This window comes from Balaenoptera physalus, assembly GCF_965194825.1.
Source record: "Balaenoptera physalus genome assembly, chromosome: 4".
In the NCBI taxonomy this organism is placed as follows: domain Eukaryota; kingdom Metazoa; phylum Chordata; class Mammalia; order Artiodactyla; family Balaenopteridae; genus Balaenoptera; species Balaenoptera physalus.
Window position 1 is genome coordinate 44026742 of NC_138891.1, and position 20614 is coordinate 44047355.

The following is a 20614-nucleotide window of genomic DNA, read 5'->3' on the forward strand; positions in this document are numbered from 1 at the left end:
GTTAAATTTCTGTCAATAGAAAACAAATAGATACTGTTTACATGAATGATTAAGAGGAATTAACCAAAACAATTTTTCATCAATGAGTTAAAATACAGATGTATAAAATAATAATAAGCTATTATTCAATGTTAGAAAAAATTAACAACGTTCTAAAATTCTCAACCATATTGCCAAAGTTCTAGAAATAGTTATTCAAAAGGTAAGATATTTGTTGAGTTGACATTTCAAAATATTTAGAGATGATTTGAAAACATAAAAGTAATCTTTAACTGAATTTAAATTAGGATAAATTTTAAAAAAGGACAGACAAGCATGCATACAAAGCCTATGTTACATAGCAAGTTATAATAAACCATAGAAACAGAGACCCATAAAAAATGAAAATCATAAAATAAGAATGAGAACAAGCTAAAAAAAATTACTATAACAGTTTTTAGTTTTTTCTGTATTATTCCAAAGTCTCTGACATAAAAAGTTTAAAGTGTAAGAAATCTCAAAAAATAACTTTTTGTAAGAAAAAGGAATAAAAAGAGCAGATATCTTATAAATTAATGCATTATATAACTAGCAGATTAATAAATTGGAGTTAAGCAAAGATGGCAACATAAATTCAAACAAAAAGATTTGAAGGCAAAGTGCATTAAATCAGAGTGTAGTTACAATGTAATAGCCAATAAAATCTGCAGTGAAATTAAAAGAACTCTGAACCGCTTTTGCAGATTAAAATGGCATGCAAATTTTTGAGAAATCTACTCCAATTGAAACCAAGTATAAGGGTTGTTTTTTTGGTTTGTTTTGATTTTTATATTTACATAAGATTTTCAGGTTGAGGTTTCTCTACAGTATTCTAAAATATCCAGTATTAAACTGACAACTCATAATACTACTTTTTTAATTTTGGAAAAGTACAAATTAATACATATGAAAAATGCACATTAATCAAATGTGAGTGAAAAAAAAATCAAGATTAAAAAAAATAATGGAATTTAAACTATAAATCAATATAGTACTCCATACAGACTGTACATAAACTTTAGTAAGATTAGTACTGCTAATTCATCTTCTTCTACCGTGGGATACTCACAGGACAGTAAACAACAGTGAACATTTCATTACTACCAGCTTTGGGTGACCTATTTTGCACACAGTTTGATACATCTCTGTAGGGAATGAACTATCTGAACTTTTAATTTTCTCTCCCAACCATCAGGCTTACCCTGAAGAAAGATTTAAAGAAAATAAGGACTGTTAGAAGATTTAGGAACACTTTATAAACATCATATCATATGTGCTTGTTTTTTAAAAAGGTACTAATGTTAAATGAATAAAGATACTAATTTAGATTAGATTTTGGCTTCTGTGTATATGAAAAAGGATTTGGCTTTCTATAGTTTATATCTAATAAGTAGAATCTAAGTATTCTCTTGTTCTAAGCAACTAAGTTGTGTTTAATTTGATAGTTTCTACTCAGCTTATAATTATTCCAGCAATTTCAAAACAAAATGATAAATAAAGGCAATAATTATTCAGTGTTATTATACTAGTCAACATTGTTTATTTTAAATCAGTTCCCTGTATATATTCGGTTCCATATCTTTATTTCTATCTTAGTCCGTTTGGGTTGCTATAACAAAACCATAGACTGGATGGCTTTTAAAGACAGGAATTTATTTCTCACAGTTCTAGATGCTAGAAAGTCCAAGATCAGGGCACCAGCAGATCCCATGTCTGGTGATGTCTGCTTTCTGGTCATTAATAGTCATCTTTTTGGTATGTACTTACATGGCAAAAGGGGCAAGAGAACTCTCTAGGGTCTTTTTTATAAGGGCACTAATCCCATTCATGAAGTTTCCAGACTCATGACCTAATCACCTTGCAAAGGCCCTACCTCTTAACAACATCACATTGGAGGTTAGGATTTCACTATATGAATTTTGGGGAGACACAACTGTGGATGCATGGTTGGTTGAATCCACAGATAGGAACCTGCATATCCAGAGGGCTAACTGAACTATGCCATTTTGTATAAGGGACTTAAGCATCCATGGATTTTGGTATCCATGGGGGTCCTGGAACCAATCCCCTGAGAATACCAAGGTAGAACTGTAATTTCCATTGTATAAATATCCTGTCATACCGTGTAACAGGTCTGAAAATTTATCATTGTTTTTTAATTACATTTCTATTTTTTTTAACTTTCTATGAAATATCATGATTTGCTCTAGAAGTCATGACTAATAATTTTTAAAAATCTATTTTCTTATCTCATAAATTTTATATAAAATTCATTATTAATAAAATGATTACAAATGTTTTTAAAAGCCCATTTAAAATAATTTTGTAATACATGACAATTAAATGAATCCTGAAAAATAAACACTGGTAAAAGACATTGGGGTTATTGGGAAAAATGGACTATGCATCAAATGATAATATAGTATTAATGTTCTTGTGTGTGGTTTTTATACTATGGTTATGTAGGAAAAGCATCTTGTTTTTACCAGTGATCAATGCTAAAGTATTCAGGAGTCAAGTGCTAGCATATCTACAAATAATACTCATACAGTTAATTCCCAAATGATATACATACAGAGGAGAGGAAGAGAGAGAAAGAGATGTTAACAGTCGGTGAATGTTTTGGGGAATTAAATAGATTGCTGTTTTGCTATTTTATTATTCTTGCAAATGTCCAAAATAAAGTTGAGGGGAGAAAAAAGGAAAGGAAAAGATGTTTTTCATAAATTCCAATACATGCATTGTTCTACAACATATGGATGATGGTGATGATGATGATGGTGCTAGAAATAAAGATCCATTATGTTTCTATAATTTTTTTTTCTCTTTGCAAAATGCTTCCACAAGTAAAACTCCCTTTATTTACAGTGAAACACCTATTAAAGAACAGAATAAAACAACCATCATTGATTAAGGATCTGTCCTTTTCCAGGTTTTTTACATATATCAATTTATTTATTCCCTTTTAACTTTAGTAACCCTATGAGGTAGGTATACTTAGGTTACTTCTTTTTAAAATATGGGGAAGATAAGACTAAAGTGATTAAATAACTAAAGTCACAATGCTAATAAGCGGTAAAGCCTAAAATCAAAGCCAGTTCAGTCAAATTCCTAAAGCCTAGAGTCTTTGTGCTGCCTCAAAAAGAAACAAATTTGCACTTGCCAGAAGCCAGTGTATTTTGCTGGTTAGTGATCAGGAGAGAGGAGAATGGCAGCCACCTGAATTCTGGTTTTTATACTGTTCTTCCTAGCAGTGATATTTCTGAGGAGAATGGCTCATAACATACTTATTTTCAAATAGTTGGCCTAGCTGTATTTTTACAAAGTTTGTCTTATTTTATACAAACACCTTGGAGAATAATCAAATGGTTTTATAACTTCTTCCATTGTATTCTCAAAAGTGCCTATATAGACTGATAAAACACTATTCAATTTGGAGTGTTGGCATATATATTCACATGACAGCTTTTGCCAAATTTAAAGCTAGAAAGGAAAAACCAAATATATCCCATTTATGATGGCTATCTCCGTAGTTAGTGTGGATTTGCAGGTTGTTGTTTCAGCCAGGAAGAATTTTATTGATAGGAAAGCAGCTGTATAAAGTGTTAGAGGAGATAGTTTCTGTCCAATTCACTAGCTCCCTGTAATCGGACTTTCAGTCACCATATAAGTCAGTTATAAAGCAGAGTCCTTCAAAATGACACTTGAGAACATTGGATTTATTCTCTATAAATCTATTTTGATCAATTCTGTAAAATCCTCAGGTTCTTTAATATCAAACTCATATGAGAATGAAACACAGCATGCAAGATTTGAAATGAATGGGATGTAGTACCCATTTTGTCACTTGATTGATATACTCATTAGTATTTTTTTTACCAGTTTTACTGAGATATAATTGACATACAGCACTGTATAAGTTTAAGGTGTATAGCATAATTATTTGACTTACATATATTGTGAAATGATTACCACAATAAGTTTATTTAACATCCATCATCTCACATAGATACAAAAAAAAGAAAAAAAGGCATTTTTCCTTGTGATAACTCTTAGGTTCTCCTCTCTTAACAACTTTCAAATATACCATCAACCATGTTAACTATAGTCATAACGTCATACATTACACCCCTAGTATGTATGTATCTTATTACTGGATGTTTATACTTTTTGACAAAGTTCATCCAATTCCCCTACCCCCTAACCCTCACCCCTGGTAACCACAAATCTAATCACTTTTTCAATGAGTTTTTTTGTTATTTGGGTATTTGTTGGTTAATTGGTTGTTTTGGGGGCTTTTCGCACATGTAAGTGAGATCATATAGTATTTCTCTTTCTCTAACTTAATTCAGCATAATACCTTCAAGGTCTGTCAATGTTGCCACAAAGGGCAGGGTGTTTTTATTTTTTATGGTTGAATAGTATTCTGGTATGTAGGGACAGAGAGAGAATGAGAGAGAGATGGAGAGAGAGAAACTAAGGCTACTGTGAACAGAGAGGTGCATGTGTCTCTTTGTCATAATGTTTTCATTTCCTTTGGATATTTTCCCAGAAGTGGAATTGCTATATATATGGCAGTTTTATTTTTAATTTTTTTGAGAAACTGCCATACTGTTTTCCATAGTGGCTATACCAATTTACATTCTTAGCAACAGTGCACCAGGGTTCTGTTTTCTCCACATTCTTCTTGGCATTTGAAATCTCTTTTTGATTGTAGCCATTCTAACAGGTATGAGGTGATAACTCATTGCGGTTTTGATTTGCATTTCCCTAATAAATAGTGATGAGGAACACCTTCATGTACCTGCTAGCCATATATCTCCTTTTGAAAAACGTCAATTCCTTGCCCTTTTTTTCATTGAATTATTTTTTGTATTGAGTTTTATGAGTTCTTTGCATATTTTGTGTATTAACCCATTACTAGATATATGATTTGCAAATATTTTCTCCCATTCTGTAGGTTGCCTATTCATTTTGTTGATTGTTTCTTTTGCTGAAAGGAAGCTTTTTAGTTTGATGTAGTCCCACTTGTTTATTTTTTATTTTGTTTCTTGTGCTTTTAGGTGTCATATCTAACAAGTCATTGCCAGGACCCATGTCAAGTACCTTTTTTTCTAAGTATTCTTCTAGGAGAGTTATCGTTTCCAATCTCATATTTAAGTCTTTAATTATTTTTGATTTAACTTTTCTGAGTTGTGTAAGAGGAATCTAGTTTCATTCTTTTACATATGAATGTCCAATTTTCCCAGCACCATTTATTGAAAAGACTGACTTTTCTCCATTGAGTACTCTTGGCTCCCTTGTCAAATATTACTTGGTCATATATACATGGGTTTATTTCTGGGTCTCATCATGTTCCATGTGTCTGTTTTTATGCCAGTGCCTTACTGTTTTAATTACTATAGCTTTATAGTAATATAACTTGAAATCAGAAAGTGTGATGACTACTGTTCTTCTTTCTCATGAATGCCTTGACTATTCTGAGTCTTCTGTGATTCCATACAAATTTTAGGATTTCTTCTACTTCTGTAAAAAATAACATTGGAATTTTGGTTGAGATTATTAAATCTATAGGTAGCTTTGGGTAGTATGGTCATTTTAATAATAGTAATTCTTTCAATCCATGAACATGAATGTCTTTCCATTTATTTGTGTCATCTTTGATTTCTTTCATCAATGTCTTATAGTTTTAAGTGTTTATAGTTTTAAGAGATCATTTACCTCCTTAGTTAAATTTATTCCTAAGAATTTTACTGTTTTTGACACTATTGTGAGTGGAATAGTTTTTCTATTTCTTTTTCAGATAATTTGTTGTTAGTGTATAGAAATGCTACTGATTTTTGTATATTAATATTTTATCCTCCAGTTTTACTAAATTCATTTATTAGATCTAATGCTTTTTTATCAAAGTCTTTAGGATTTTCTTTACATAAAACCATGTCATCTACAAATAATGTCAATTTTTCTTCTTCCTTTCCAATGCTGATGCATTTTCTTTCTTTCCCCCCCCCCCACCCCGATTGCTCTGCCTAGAACTTCCAGTAATACGTTTCATAGTAGTGGTGAAATTGGGCACTCTGTATCTTGTTCATGATATTACTGGAAAATCTTTCAACCTTGTATTGAGTATGATGTTAGCTGTGGGCTTATCATATATGGTTGTTATTATGTTGAGGTATGACTTATCTATACCTAATTTGTTAAGAGGTTTTTATCATGAATGGATGTTGAATTTTGTCATATGTTTTTCTTGTGTCTATTGAGATGGTCATTTGATTTTTTCCTTCATTTTATTAACGCAATGTATTATTCTATAACTTTTTGGTAGCATTCACCAGTAAAGCCATCTGCTCCTGCACTTTTGTTTGTTGGGAGAGTTTTGATTACCAGTTAAATCTCTTTACTAGTAATTGGTCTCTTCAGATTTTCTATTTCTTCCTGATTCAGTCTTGGTAGGTTGTATATTTATAAGAATTTTTCCATTTCTTCTATGTTGTCCAGTGTGTTGGTGTATAGTTGGTCATAGTAGCCTCTTATTATCCTTTGTATTTCTGTAATTCAGTCATAATATCTCCTTTTTTTCATTTATAAATTTGTTGATTTGAGTCCTCTCACTTTTTTCCCTGTTTAATCTAGTTTAAAATGTGTCAATTTTGTTTATCTTTTCAAAGAACCAACTCTGGGTTGGTTGATATTTTCTATTGTTTTCCTCTTTCCTATTTATTTTATTTCTGCTCTTTATTATTCTCTTCCTTCTTCTAACTATGGACTCAGTTCATTATCCTTTTTCAAGTTTCTACAGGCATAGAGTTAGGTTGTTTATTTGAGATTTTCGTTGTTTCTCAATGTGCGCATTTATTACTATGAACTTTCCTCTTAGAACTGCTTTCACTGTATGTCATAAGTTTTGGAGTGTTGTGTTTCTATTTTCATTTGTCTTGGGGCACTTTTTAATTCCCCTTTTAATTTCTTCTTTAGCCCATTGTTTCCAGAACAGAGTTATTTAATATCTATGTATTCATGAGTTTCCCAGTTTTCCTCCTGTTATTGATTTTTAGTTTCATACCATTGTGGTCAGAGAAGATACTTGATATGATTTCAATCTTCTTGAATACACTTAGCCTTGTTTTCTGGTCTAACATATGGTGTATCCCAGAAAATGTTCTGTGTGCACTTGAGAAGAATATTCTGCTGCTGCTGGATAGAATGTTCTGTACATGTCTATTAGTTTCATTTGTTCTATAGTGTTATTCCAATCCATTGTTTTCTTACCAATTCTCTGTCTGGAGGTATTATTCATTGTTGTGAGTACAGTATTAAGGTCCCCAACTACTATATTATTGCTGTTTATTTCTTTTAGCTCTGTTAGTTTTGCTATATATATTTAGGTGTTCTGATGTTGTGTGCATAAATACAATTGTTATATCTTCTTGAAATATTCCCTCCTTTCTCATTATATAATGACCTCCTTTGTCTCTTTTTACCATTTTTAGTTTGTCTATTTTTTTTTCTAAGTGTAGCTACCCCTATGTTTGTTTGTTTGTTTGTTTTGATTAACGTTTACCTGAAATATCTTGTTTCATCTCTTCACTCTCAGTGTTATGTGTATTTTTACATTTAAAGTGAATGTCTTATAGGCAGCATATCATTGGATATTGTTTTATCAGTTCATTCACCCTATATCTTTTGACTGGAGAATTTAATCCATTTACATTTAACATAATTATTGATAGGTAAAAAGTTTTTTTTCTGGCTGTTTTGTAGATCTATTGTTCCTTGCTTCTTATCCTAATGTGTTTTTTTGTGTGTGTTTTCATGTCTTTTTGTATCAGAATGCTTTGGCTGCTTCATCACATTCTTTTGTATAACTACTAGAAGTTTTGCCCTTGTGTTTGCTATGAGGTTTACCTAAAATATCTAAAATTATTAGAGCCTATTTTAAGCTGATAACAACTTAAGTTCAATAGAATTTCTAAACTTTACACTTTTATTTCTCCTCCGCCTCACACTGAGGTTATTGATGTTATAGGATACTTATTTTATATTGTGTGTCCAATAACAGATTATTATAGTTATGGTTATTTTTACTACATTTGGTTTTTAGATTTTATTTATCTATTTATTTAACAATATATTTACCATTACTGGTGAGTTTTACACTACCTTCTTATGTTTTGTGATTTAATTAGCAACCTTTTACTTCTATTCAAAGGACTCCTTTTAGCATTTCTTATCAGGCAATTCTAGTGCTGATAAACTCTTTCAGCTTTTGTTTGTTCAGGCAAACCCTTATCTCCCCTTCATTCCTCAAGGACAGCTTTGCTGGGTATAGAATTCTTGGTTAATTTTTTTTTGTTTTTTCTTTTAATATTTTCAATACATTATTCCCATATCCTGTTCTGTCCTGGCCTTAAAAGATTTCTGTTGAGAAATCTCCCTAAAGCCTTATGTGGGTTCCCTGGTATGCAACTTCTCTCTTTTCTCTTGCTGCTTTCAAAATTCTTTGTCTTTGACATTTGCCAATATAATTATAGTATGTCTCAATGCAGCCCTGTTTGGATTCAACCTATTTGGAGTCTTTTGGTCTCATGGATCTAGGTGTCCATTTATCTCCCCAGGTTTGGGAACTTTTCAGCTATTATTGCTTTAAATATATTTCTTGTTCCTTTCTTGTTCTCCTTTTCTGGATGTTCCATAAAGCAGGTAATGTTTCATTTGATTGGGTCCTATAATTCCCAAGGCTTTCTTCACTCTTTTTCATTCTTTTTTTTTTTCTTTTTGCATCTCTGACTGAATAACTTCAAATGTCCTGTCTTCTAAGCCACTGATTTTTACTTCTACATTTCACGTCTGCTTTTGAAAATCTCCTTTGAATTCTTCAGTTTAGTATTGCATTTTTCAGCTCTAGGATTCCTGGTTTTTTTTTTTTTATGATTTCAATTTCTTTGTTGACCTTTTCATTTTGTTCATGAATTGCTTTCCTAATTTCAGTTAGTTGTCTGTGTGTTCTTGTACTTCACTATACTTTAAGAGGATTAGTCTAAATTTTTTTTTTTAATTTACTTAGTTATTTTTGGCTATGCTGGGTCCCCGTTGCTGTGCGTGGGCCCTCTCCAGTTGCAGCAAGGGGGGGCTACTCTTTCGCTGCAGTGTGCAGCCTTCTCATTGTGGTGGCCTCTCCTATTGCAGAGCACAGGCTCTAGGTATGAGGGCTTCAGTAGTTGTGGCATGAGGGCTCAGTAGTTGTGGCTCACAGGCTCTAGAGAACAGGGTCAGTAGTTGTGGCACATGGGCCCAGTTGCTCCACGGCTTGTGGGGTCCTCCCGGACCAGGGCCTGAACCCATGCCCCCTGCATTGGCAGCCGGACTCCCAACCACTGCACCACCAGGGAAGCCCAATTAGTCTAAATTTTTGACAGATTATAGATCTTCATTTCTTTAGTAACAGTTTTTAGAGCTTTATTAGTTTCCTTTGGCAGTGCCATCTTTACCTGATTTTTTTTGTAATCCTGTCCTTACACCAGTATCTGCTCATTTGAGTAAGTGGTCTCCTTTTACAGACTTTATAGGTTTGCTTTGGCAAAGATAGTTCTTCACCGGTCAACTCAAACTCAGTCTCGGTTTCTGGATGTGTCTGCTGTAATGTCCTTGAGCTGAGGCCACTGGCTGAGCTCTAAGGTTGGATAGGGAAGTACCATGGGCTTAGACCAGTTGGATAGGACTGCTGGCTTGGTTCCCTGCCCATGTGAGGCTGCACAGTTGTCTGTGTTCTCTAGTCAGGCTTCCTAGATGGTCATTACTGAGTATTATACTCAGCACTAGGCAGGGCTATGAATTAGTTCCCTTGCCCTGGTGGGGTAATAGGAAGGGCCCTAGGGCCTGCACAGCTCATTGTTTGGGAACATGAATCAGGCAAGACTGTGCACTAAATTCACTGGCCAGAAGGGGTCACCTGTTTTTCTCTGCAGATGAGTTAAGTCATGGGCTGTGCTCACTTTCAGTTGCCCATATATACACGGCTGTTGGATGAGCTACACAGCTTCTTGTGTGTTCTGATATGGTACCCTAATAAGACAAGGTGAAGGCTGTATTCAGCAATGAGCAGGGCTGCAAATTACTTTCCTGGCCAGGTTGAGTGGGAGACTCCAAGGCTGGCAAGACTCTTTGTTTGTGGTCTTGACTCAAGCCTACCCACTCCTCAGGTTCCCTGACCAAACAGAGCCACTGGGCTTTCTCTGGATAATCACATCTATCTACCAGACTCTCTGATTGAGTATTGCTTGGCTATGCAGCTTCCAGGAGTTCTGGCCAGGCTTTCTGGTCAGGCATGGCCTGGAGCTATGCTTAGCAGTGGGAGGGACTATGAATTAGCTCCCCTGCCTGGCTGGGGGCAAACCAAAGGCAGAACAGGCTCCAAACCAATTAGATTCTTCATTGAGAACCCAAATCAGGCAAACCTGCCTCCTGCCAATTTCCCTGGTCAGACTGCTCCACTGTCTTGGCTCTGCAAATAAGCAAAGCTGCTGGTTGGGACTACTACCACTCACTACTTAGTCTGCCCAAATCCAAGTGCTGATTGTTGCAAGCCTTCCCCACTTCTCCTTCACTATGCAATTCCCAGTGGTCAGCTCCGCAGATTCCTTCATGATCCCTGTAGGGTGAGTTTGGATTTGGGGACTCCCAAGAAGTGACACAAAGTGCTGGGGAGCTGCCTGTCCACCCTGGCTTCTCTTTTCTCACTGGAGTAACCATAGGCTCAGGGGAGACCAGTTAGTGTGGTGTTGCATCAGCCTAGGGAAGGGGCAATTTTGTCACCTTGTTGCCACTCCTCTTATCCTTCTAATGCAGTCTGTCTTGGTCTCTGAGGTGGTAGAGTATGTCTTAGCCTCAACCCTTGTTCCAGAGTTTTCTTAGTGGTGTCTTATTCATGAATGGTTGTTAGTTGTTCTCCTTGTGATGGGGAGCAAAGATCGGAAATGACCTTTGTCACCATCTTAGTGATAGCACTTCTCTAGTATTTTCATTTTTTGGTGCTGCTTTCTATGATTGGATAATAAACATTAAACTATTATATGCATCAATTAGACATGGTGCATTTAGGTCAGAGGAATATTTTCATGTTTTTTCTTTGGGCTTGAAGTTTCTTAAACATTGGTTTTCATAATATAAATGTTTTATTAATCCTTATGTAAGATATACTGCCTGGTTGCTATCTGAAAAGCATATCAAATAATATATCACATAACAAAAAGAGCAAATCTTCCAAGACTATGCCTGAATTCTTCATTCAGTTTTGATTTTCAGTTATTCTATTAGGTTTTCATACACACAGTAAAAGATCTCTTTCAGAAATGCCTATAAATAAGTAGTAGCAAATGTAGCTGCTCGAAAATATTAAGGCACTCCTTTTAAAGATATAAGTATGCATGAGAGCATAGAAGGGACACTTATGCAAGTGTATTATTTAAAGTCAACTTGCTCTATGTTCATCTACATGTTTCCTAAATGAAGTAGATCCAAGTATGGAGAAAAAGGTTCTTTAGTAGCTCTTTAGTTTCTAGTCCTTCCCTCTTAGTTCCTGGAGCAAATAGCAGTTCCTTTCTGTGTTAAAGAAACAAGAAAAGAACAACAACAAAAAACTCAATAAATTCTGAGAGCATGTACAATAACCAAAAAAGAAATCCTCATGAGCTTGCTTTAACTCTTTTGTGCACTCCTCCATTTAAAGTCATGACCCTTCTATGAAGGTCAGACTAGATTTCAAAGGATAGCCAAGTAGCCTTGGAAAATAGGAGAGTAAGACTTAGGCTGTGTAAATTCTTAGAGGGATAGAAAATGGGTCTCCAGAGTAGTGTCAACTGATTGAGATTAGGGTCAATACACTTGTGTGGAAAGATCATTTTACCTGCTTTTGGATACACAAAAGGATAGTGCAGTGTTAGTTGGCATTGCAACACCATGTTTGTGGTATATGTGTATTTCAAAATGCCCCCCATTGGCTGTGGTATTTCCAATTAACTTCATAAAATAAAGTCTTCTTTTTTTTTTTTTAAAGATTGATTGATTGATTGATTGATTGATTGCTATGTTGGGTCTTCGTTTCTGTGCTAGGGCTTTCTCTAGTTGTGGCAAGCGGGGGCCACTCTTCATCACGGTGCGCTGGCCTCTCACTATCGTGGCCTCTCTTGTTGCAGAGCACAGGCTCCAGACGCGCAGGCTCAGTAGTTGTGGCTCACGGGCCTAGTTGCTCCGCGGCATGTGGGATCTTCCCAGACCAGGGCCCGAACCCGTGTCCCCTGCATTAGCAGGCAGATTCTCAACCACTGCGCCACCAGGGAAGCCCCTAAACTCTTCTTTAAAAGTAAATTACACATATTTTAAAGTTGAAAACTGAATTACTAAAAAGAATGAGATAAAAAGACTTCCAAAGTAAAACTCTAAATATACACTAAATAAGCATCAACAAAAACTGGACAGATGACAGAATAACCAAAGAGGCCAGGCAAGGTTCTTCTTTATTTCTAAATTAAAATAACTATAAAATAAACATGTTTATTTAACTATTAAAATAACTATAAAATGGAACATGTTTTAATACAAATCTTAGGTTTACTACTGGAAGCATTCTAAGTATAAAGACTCTATCATTATCTCTTTTTATCATTATCTCATAATCTAAATTTAGAGTCATTTACAATTTTTGCTTCCTCAGTGGGTACTTATAGTGTCATCTTTCACTTTCTCACCATTCTACCCTCCCTCCACCCTCTGGTCATTCAGCCAACTTAGCTTCATTTGAGCAGGGTTACACACAGTGTCCACAGATTGCACAAAATTAACTTGGGTGTTCTGAACAGATGCTGCTAGCCAGGATGGTGCTAAATTCCCATGACTCATCAATGTGAAGCTCTTTTGGAAAACAAGACTTTGCTTCCCAGGAGCAGAGTGGTTTTCATGAACTCTTCGTAAACACATAATTATTTCATGGTAGTTCTTTCAGTCTGTCTTTAATATAAAAGTATATGTGTATTTACTTTTCTATATTCAATATTATGGTGAAACATACACACATATTATTTTTACTCTCCCCTTTTGACAGGCATACCTCATTTTATTGGGCTTAGCTTTATTGTGCTTCACAGCTGTCATACTTTTTACAAATTGAACGTTTGTGGCAACCCTCCATTGAGCAAATCTATCAGTGCCATTTTTCCAGCAGCATTTGCTCACTTTGTGTCTTTGTAATTTTGTTAATTCTCATAATATTTCAAACTTTTTCATTATTATATTTGTTATGGTGATCTGTGATCAGTGATCTTTGATGTTACTGCTATGCCTCACTGAAGGCTCAGATGATAGCATTTTTTAGCAATGAAGTATTTTTTAATTACGGTATGTACATTTTTTAGACATAATGCTATTGCACACTTAACAGACTATAGTGTAGTGTAAATATACCTTAGATATTTACAGGGAAACCAAAAAATTCACGTGACTCACTTTATTGCAATACTCGGTTTGTTGTGGTGGTCTGGAGCCAAACGCACAATATCACCAAGGTATGCCTTCACTCCATGTTATTAAATATTATTTAAAACCTTGATTTTAATAGTTATTAGTCCATCTGAGCTGTCACAAGAAAGTACCACAGTTTGGATGGTTCAAACAACAGTTATCTATCCTCTCACAGTTCAGGAGACTGGAATTCCAAGAGCAAGGTACCAGCAGGGCTGGCTTTTGGTGAGGCTTCTCTGCTTGGTTTTCAGATGGCCACCTTCTTGCTATCCTCAATTAACCTTTCCCTGTGTGCATACATGGAGAGAGAGAGAGATCTGGTGTCTCTTCCTCTTCTTATAAGGACAACAGTTCTATCAGATTAAGGCCCAACCTTATGTCCTCATTTAAGGTATATTACCCTTTTAAAGTCCCTATCTCTGAAATAAAATGACACTGGGAGTTTGGGCTTCACACAAGAATTTTGGGGCAACACAATTTATTCCATAACAAATGGTTACATCAAGGGGATATTCTATAATATTACTAAAAATTACCCTACTAATGGACATGATTTTTAAATTTTAATTATTATATTTAAAATAATCCTGAGTTAAATACATTGCAGATTACTTTTCACAAAGGTCTCAACATTTATAATTGTACATTTCTAAGGTTCTTGCTGCATATTTTCTTTTATTTTAAAAAAATTTTATTGAAGTATAGTTGATTTACCATGTTGTGTTCAATTTCTGCTGTACAGCAAAGTACAAAGTGCCAAGGAGGAGGGGGTGGGGAGGGAAGGATTGGGAGTTTAGGATTACAGATGCAAGCTATTATATATAGGATGGATAAACAACAAGGTCGTACTGTAGAGCACAGGGAACCATATTCAATATCCTGTGATAAGCCATAATGAAAAAGAATATATATATGTATAACTGAATCACTTTGCATATTGTTAAATTCATTTTCAGAAATAATGAACTGATTTATATTCCTGCCATCAGGACTTAAGGGTACGCAGGAAAACTAAAATAATAAGTGCAAGAATAAGATGGTGAAGTGGTACATGTTCCTACCTCTCTCTCCCAAATGTGTGGAGATTCCATAAGAGTAGGTGGAAAGCAATTGGATCCAAAAACACTTCACAGAAATTTACGCCAAGTTCATACAATATCAAGTACTTTAAAAAAGACTAAAAATAAAATGAAATGGTGTTATTTTTATTAGAGTATATGCTAAGCTGTTCTAATCAAGAAATGCAGTATCACTGTTAAAATAAGATAAAAGTTTATTTCTCTCTTACATAAGATTACAGAATTAGGTGGGCAATTTTGGCACTTAGAAGCTCTTTCTCACATGCTGATCCAGAGACTCAGATGGTTGGATTATAAACTGGATTGCCTGCTTTCAAAGCTAGTTTAGTGTATAGTTCTACAATAGTGTCTGTCAAAGAGAGACACTCATGTGAGACTCAGAGAGACAAAGAGGTCACTACTCCCCTGGAGCTATTGCAGGCAGATGTGTGGATGTAATATCCTAAGAAACTTCCAGTTGTGCCTCTAGAAAATCTACATACAAATTCATGCTGTACTTCAGGTGTCAAACAGTGTGAAAATCTGTGAGAATTTCCCAGAAGTTCTTAAGAGTTGTCGTAGCAGGAGTTCTGCAGCAAGAGTTCTCAAAAACCAACTGCAGCTTTCTCTGACTGTTACCGACCCAATGGTCGCAAGCTTCTAATTCTCTATACTAAAATTCTTCATATTTGTTTTCCTAACTAAACTCTAATGAACACAACATTTTGTACCAAAAGTGGCTCTAGGAAACAGAAGCTCAATTTGTAGAGTCTGTAACTGGTTCTCTATTCTGATTAGCTTTGAAGGCAGTAATAAATTCATTATTAATGGCAAATGAGATACTGGTATTGCAAGTCATTCACTGGAAAAATACTTTCTTGAATTAGCACATGAAAATGCCTACAGTGAAGTGCCTATAGAAGAAAAAGCTATGGGAGACCTATTATCTCTTGAATTAGAACATTAGATCAAATAAAGAATATAAGAATACAAGAACTATGACTTTGGGGTTGGTACCAGTTAAACCCCTGAAGAATTTGAGAGAAGAAATAACAAACTTAGGTTTTAAATTTCCAGCTTCAATTTGGGAAAACTCTCCAGTAGAAAACTGGGGAGCTTTTCTAATTATCCTGAGAGAATACTTAATTTCTTGAAACCACATGGCTGAAGTTTCAGATAACCAAAAAAGTTTGATCCTACAGTAGACTGAATTTTCTTTTTTTAAAAAAATAAATTTATTTATTTATTTTTGGCTGTGTTGGGTCTTCGTTGCTGTGTGCGGGCTTCCTCTAGTTGCAGTGAGCGGGGGCTACTCTTTGTTGCGATGCATGGGCTTCTTATTGCAGCGGCTTCTCTGTTGCAGAGCACAGGCTCTAGGTGCACGTGCTTCAGTAGTTGTGGCACATGGGCTCAGTAGTTGTGGCTCCTGGGCTTTAGAGCGCAGGCTCAGTAGTTGTGGCGCATGGGCTTAGCTGCTCCGCGGTATGTGGGATCTTCCCGGACCAGGGCTCAAACCCATGTCCCCTGCATTGGCAGGCAGATTCTTAACCACTGTGCCACAAGGGAAGTCCCATAGACTGAATTTTCATATGTAAGTTTAACTCATAGCCTCAGCATGTCTTTAAAGTTACAGTGTTGATCAGGAGAGACTCATGTCTAGAACTACGCTGTGGACATTTGGTTGGCTTCTGATGAATATGAAGACCTTTAACCTCCCTCTGAGCTTCACTTGTTTGCAGAAGTAGCGGAATTCTCCCCACTCAAGGGATTAGCTGAGTCTTGCCTGACATCCCCATAACTATCTCACCTAAGATGGTGGCTTTTTAGGTGGAATAGTTCATAGTTCCTACATCCATTACTTTCCCCTACATTTGGACTCACAGCTAGATGCAAATCCCAGCAGACCACAAAAAGATGGTTACAAAGTCTAATCTGGAGGGATGTGCCACATACAACAAGGAATTGCAAAATTTTGTCAAGTTATATTGGCACAAACCTGATGAATATGGGTGACAATAATTTCTAATTTATTGTTCAATAAATTCTGGCATTAGCAATATTGAATCTGTTATCTTCAGAATATTAAAGTGACTCTAATACTTTACTCATTTCCTTGATGAAATCTGGGCTGAAAAGTGGCCTAAATTAAACAAAGTTCAGATTTCAGAATGTCCTTACTATAAAGAAAGAAATCTAAAGGTTTAAGAAGATAAAGAGGGTTTAAATACAAATTTATCATATATGATATTTTTCCCATCCCTTAACTATGTCCACTGGGATTATCCGAGGACATATCCTTCACCAATATCTTGAAGTAATACATTTGTGTGGGAAGCATCAACTTTGTTGAAAAGGGTCTATATTTATTGGCTGTTATCAGCAAGCCAAAGATTACACTTGAAGATACTATCATTACACTGAGTTCTCAGACTTGAGTGGGATGTAGGATCCCAGGGCTGCAGATATCACTTAACCATCAGAAACTAGATGAGCATGGTTATCATAATGGGTAGCAGGGCTAGCAGTAATCAAAATATTGTGACACACAGAGGTTGTTGGTAGTGGATAATTGATTATAGGGACCCTGGACTTGAGATATATGATTTTTTTACTAAAGTCAAGTGAGAAAAGTTCATGATTTACCCATTTCCCAGAATTAAGCCAATTCCCAGATGTAAACTATGAACTTTGAATCAAATTGTTTGTTTGTTCTATCTTGAATATATGACTTCTTCCTACCATCAAAGGCACCTGCTCTAATTAACACCTTTTCAGACAACAGGATTGGCTGTGAAAAAAATCTAGGGCAAACAGCCTATCTTTAAGGATATTTCACATATCACATCTTTTCATATCCCATTGGACTAAAATTACTATTATGGTGATACATCACTGCTTAGAAATTTGAGAATGTAATATGTAACTGAGTAGCTATGTGCCTGTTAAAACTCCAAGAATTCTGCTACTAAACACAGAAGAAAAAAATTAGTAATGAATAAGAAATAGTAGTGTCTGCCATGTCCTTAATAGTGCTTTCCCTCCCTCATTTTACTTTTTAATTTGTTTAACTTAATATAGCTTAGCAACTTTCTTTCTACTAGTACTGCTGGTCTCTGCCTACTTGATATAACAAGTAAATTTAGAATCCTGAATTTTGAATAACAGATTTTTACAGTCAGATATAGATTATTTCTAAAAATTAGTCATAGTTTTTGCCATAAAGCAAGTGTCAATATATAGAGTTGAACTTATATAAACCAGTCTCTCTGATCATAATAAGAGATACTATGAATCAATAACAAGAGACAGTTGGACAAAAACCATGTTTTTGAATTAAATAACTTCACACTTTAATTAGAACCATGAGTTATTTAAATAATAATGAAAATTAGAAAAACTTATGATAATGATCCAAAAACATACATAGAATGAAGCTAATGCAGTTCATATAAATATTAACATAAAAAAAGACAAAATTATGAAAATAAAGAGTTAAGTGGCCATGATAAGAACTTAAAGGAAAAAAACCCAGCAAAATAAAAAAGATTAGTACAGACTCTGGTGTTCTACAGTGAAGCATTTCCTTTATCATACTGTTATCTCTCTCAGCTTCTTAAAACAAAATCTACCATTCAGTTTGTTTTTCTAATATAGATTTCAAAATTCACATGCCCAAATCTGGGCTCTAGCTTACTGACCTTATCATCTACATTACAATAAAGACTAATTCTATTCTTCCAGTCACTCATAACAAATATTTGGCAGCCAACTAGGCAGTCAATTTGACTTCCCTCATCCAGCTCCTCTATCGCTGGTCCATAAATAATTTTTTTCTTCTGACCTCAGAATAAGTCTAGAATCTAATCACTTCGCAATACTTCTACAGTATTAAAATGCAATAAATTACTGATAAGACTAATACCATAAATGATTCAAACAAATATTACCCTGATTGTGAGAACATGAAAGCCAAACAGTACATACTATATGGTGTCCTAGAACTAGTCTGTGGGTAAAAAAAAAAAAAAAAAAACCATAACAGTGGTTCTCTCTGGTTGGGATAATGACTGAGAAGCGACATGACAGAACTTTCTAGTGATGGAAATTTTCTATTGATAAGGGTGTGGTTTAGCCAGGTATATGCATTATGAAAAACTAATTGAATTTACTATTAAAATGGGTTCTTTTTAGTGTATACAAATCTCACATAAGAGAATGGAAACAAGCATTTAACTCTACTTGCTAGGTTTGCTTACCCCATTGGTATGGGGTAAAAAATTCTAAAACTACCATTTTTATACTAGGCTTGAACAAATGAGTAAATATAGTGAGGATAATAAAAGTTCTCATTGTGAAAGTAGGTAAAGACATGGAAAGTGGAAAGGCTAGAATGAAACCTGTTACTGCATTGCAGTTGTAGTGTCAGTATAGACTCATGATAGATATACATGTTATTCATGCATGCCGTTTGTATACATTTATATACCTCCTCCTAGCTCTGTTTACACACAAGACCAAAAGCAATGCTATACCAGTGACAACGAACATACCTAGCATCCAGTTCTTGGTTTCTAAATAAAATTCTCCACTAAAATAAACCAAGAGAAATAGCTGATTTCAGGGTTGTGGCTGGTAAAGTAGAAGATAAACCTTGTACTTATTTTTGCACTGGAAAATAAGAAAGTTATTAAAGAATTATAAGGATATGTCAAAAGGACAGCAGAGTTTTACTTTGAATTTGTCTCCACTGGCCAAATTTGGGACAATTTAGGCATCAAAATAAATAAGCAAATAACGATAACCCATTGAATGAAATAAAATTCATGAAATCATATTGATGTAATAAATAAATGGTACAAAAAGAAATCTGTTCCTTACAGTAGAATGGAAACTAATGAATGTCATGTGAATGTTGAAGTTAGAAAATCATCAGTGGATGCTAAACTTTTCAGTGAAACTTTAATAAGAAAGAGAATATTGAAATATTTTCTTGTTTTTCCCAGGAAATAACTTATTAATAAAAAAAGAGAAAAATAACTTTACAGAGAAACTTGGCAGACAAAATTTTAACTGATTAATGTTAACATCACTAATACTGGGAAATCATGTGCCTTCTGAAATAATGCACTAAGGAGGACATAATATTATTCAAGGTCAAAACGTATTACCTAGACATGTAGCTAAAGCACATTTTAAGGGCCCAGGATGGGTTTTTTCTAGGGCTAGCAGAAGAGGACATGATATTCGTGTCTGTCTTCAATTGTCCCTGGCATGTTCCCCTGGCCTCAGTATAAAGGGCTGGGATCTGGGGCCCATTTAGAGTATTTTCCATAAGGATGATGATTTCAGCAGGGATGACATCATCATCACATTCAGGGCTATTTTTTTTCCCCCATAAACCCAAGGGCAGGGCTACCCTTAGCTAAATCCCTCCCAGTGACTGCAGTAGAACACTCTGGAAGCTCAGGAAGGGGTGGGCTGGGTTATAAGCTGCCATATATTGTGTAGACAGGTATGGCTTCTCATGATCTTCCCCCCTTCCCCATGTGAGGAGAGAGAAGGAGGAGGCTTAGGTAAGACACTCCCCCACCCCGCACTCTTCAGACTACTCCACAGGCACAGGTCCCCAGATTAGAAGTATGACACCCCAATTCCTCAGCCTTTTCTAAACTCAAGTAGTGACAGCCAGGGGCAGAAGCATACTCCTTGCACTTTCCCCTCATCTAAGAGACTGCAAGGGGAAAACGGCAATAAAAGCTCGACCCTCCTTCCAGAGATTTTAAAGTCCTTTTGTATTCCACGATAAATCAATAAATCATTTTTAGTGGGAACGGGTGGTCGGACAAGCTGAATTTCAGAAATGCTGTCGTAACGGTTTTTAACACTATTTTACTCTTCTTACTAGTGCTATTTTGTAGAATAAGGAACGATGTTGACAGGTTTTGTGGGAGCTTTTAATACACTTTTTAAAAAAATCTCAGACTTTTATTTTTAACATTTTCATAATTTTATTTTTGAACTGG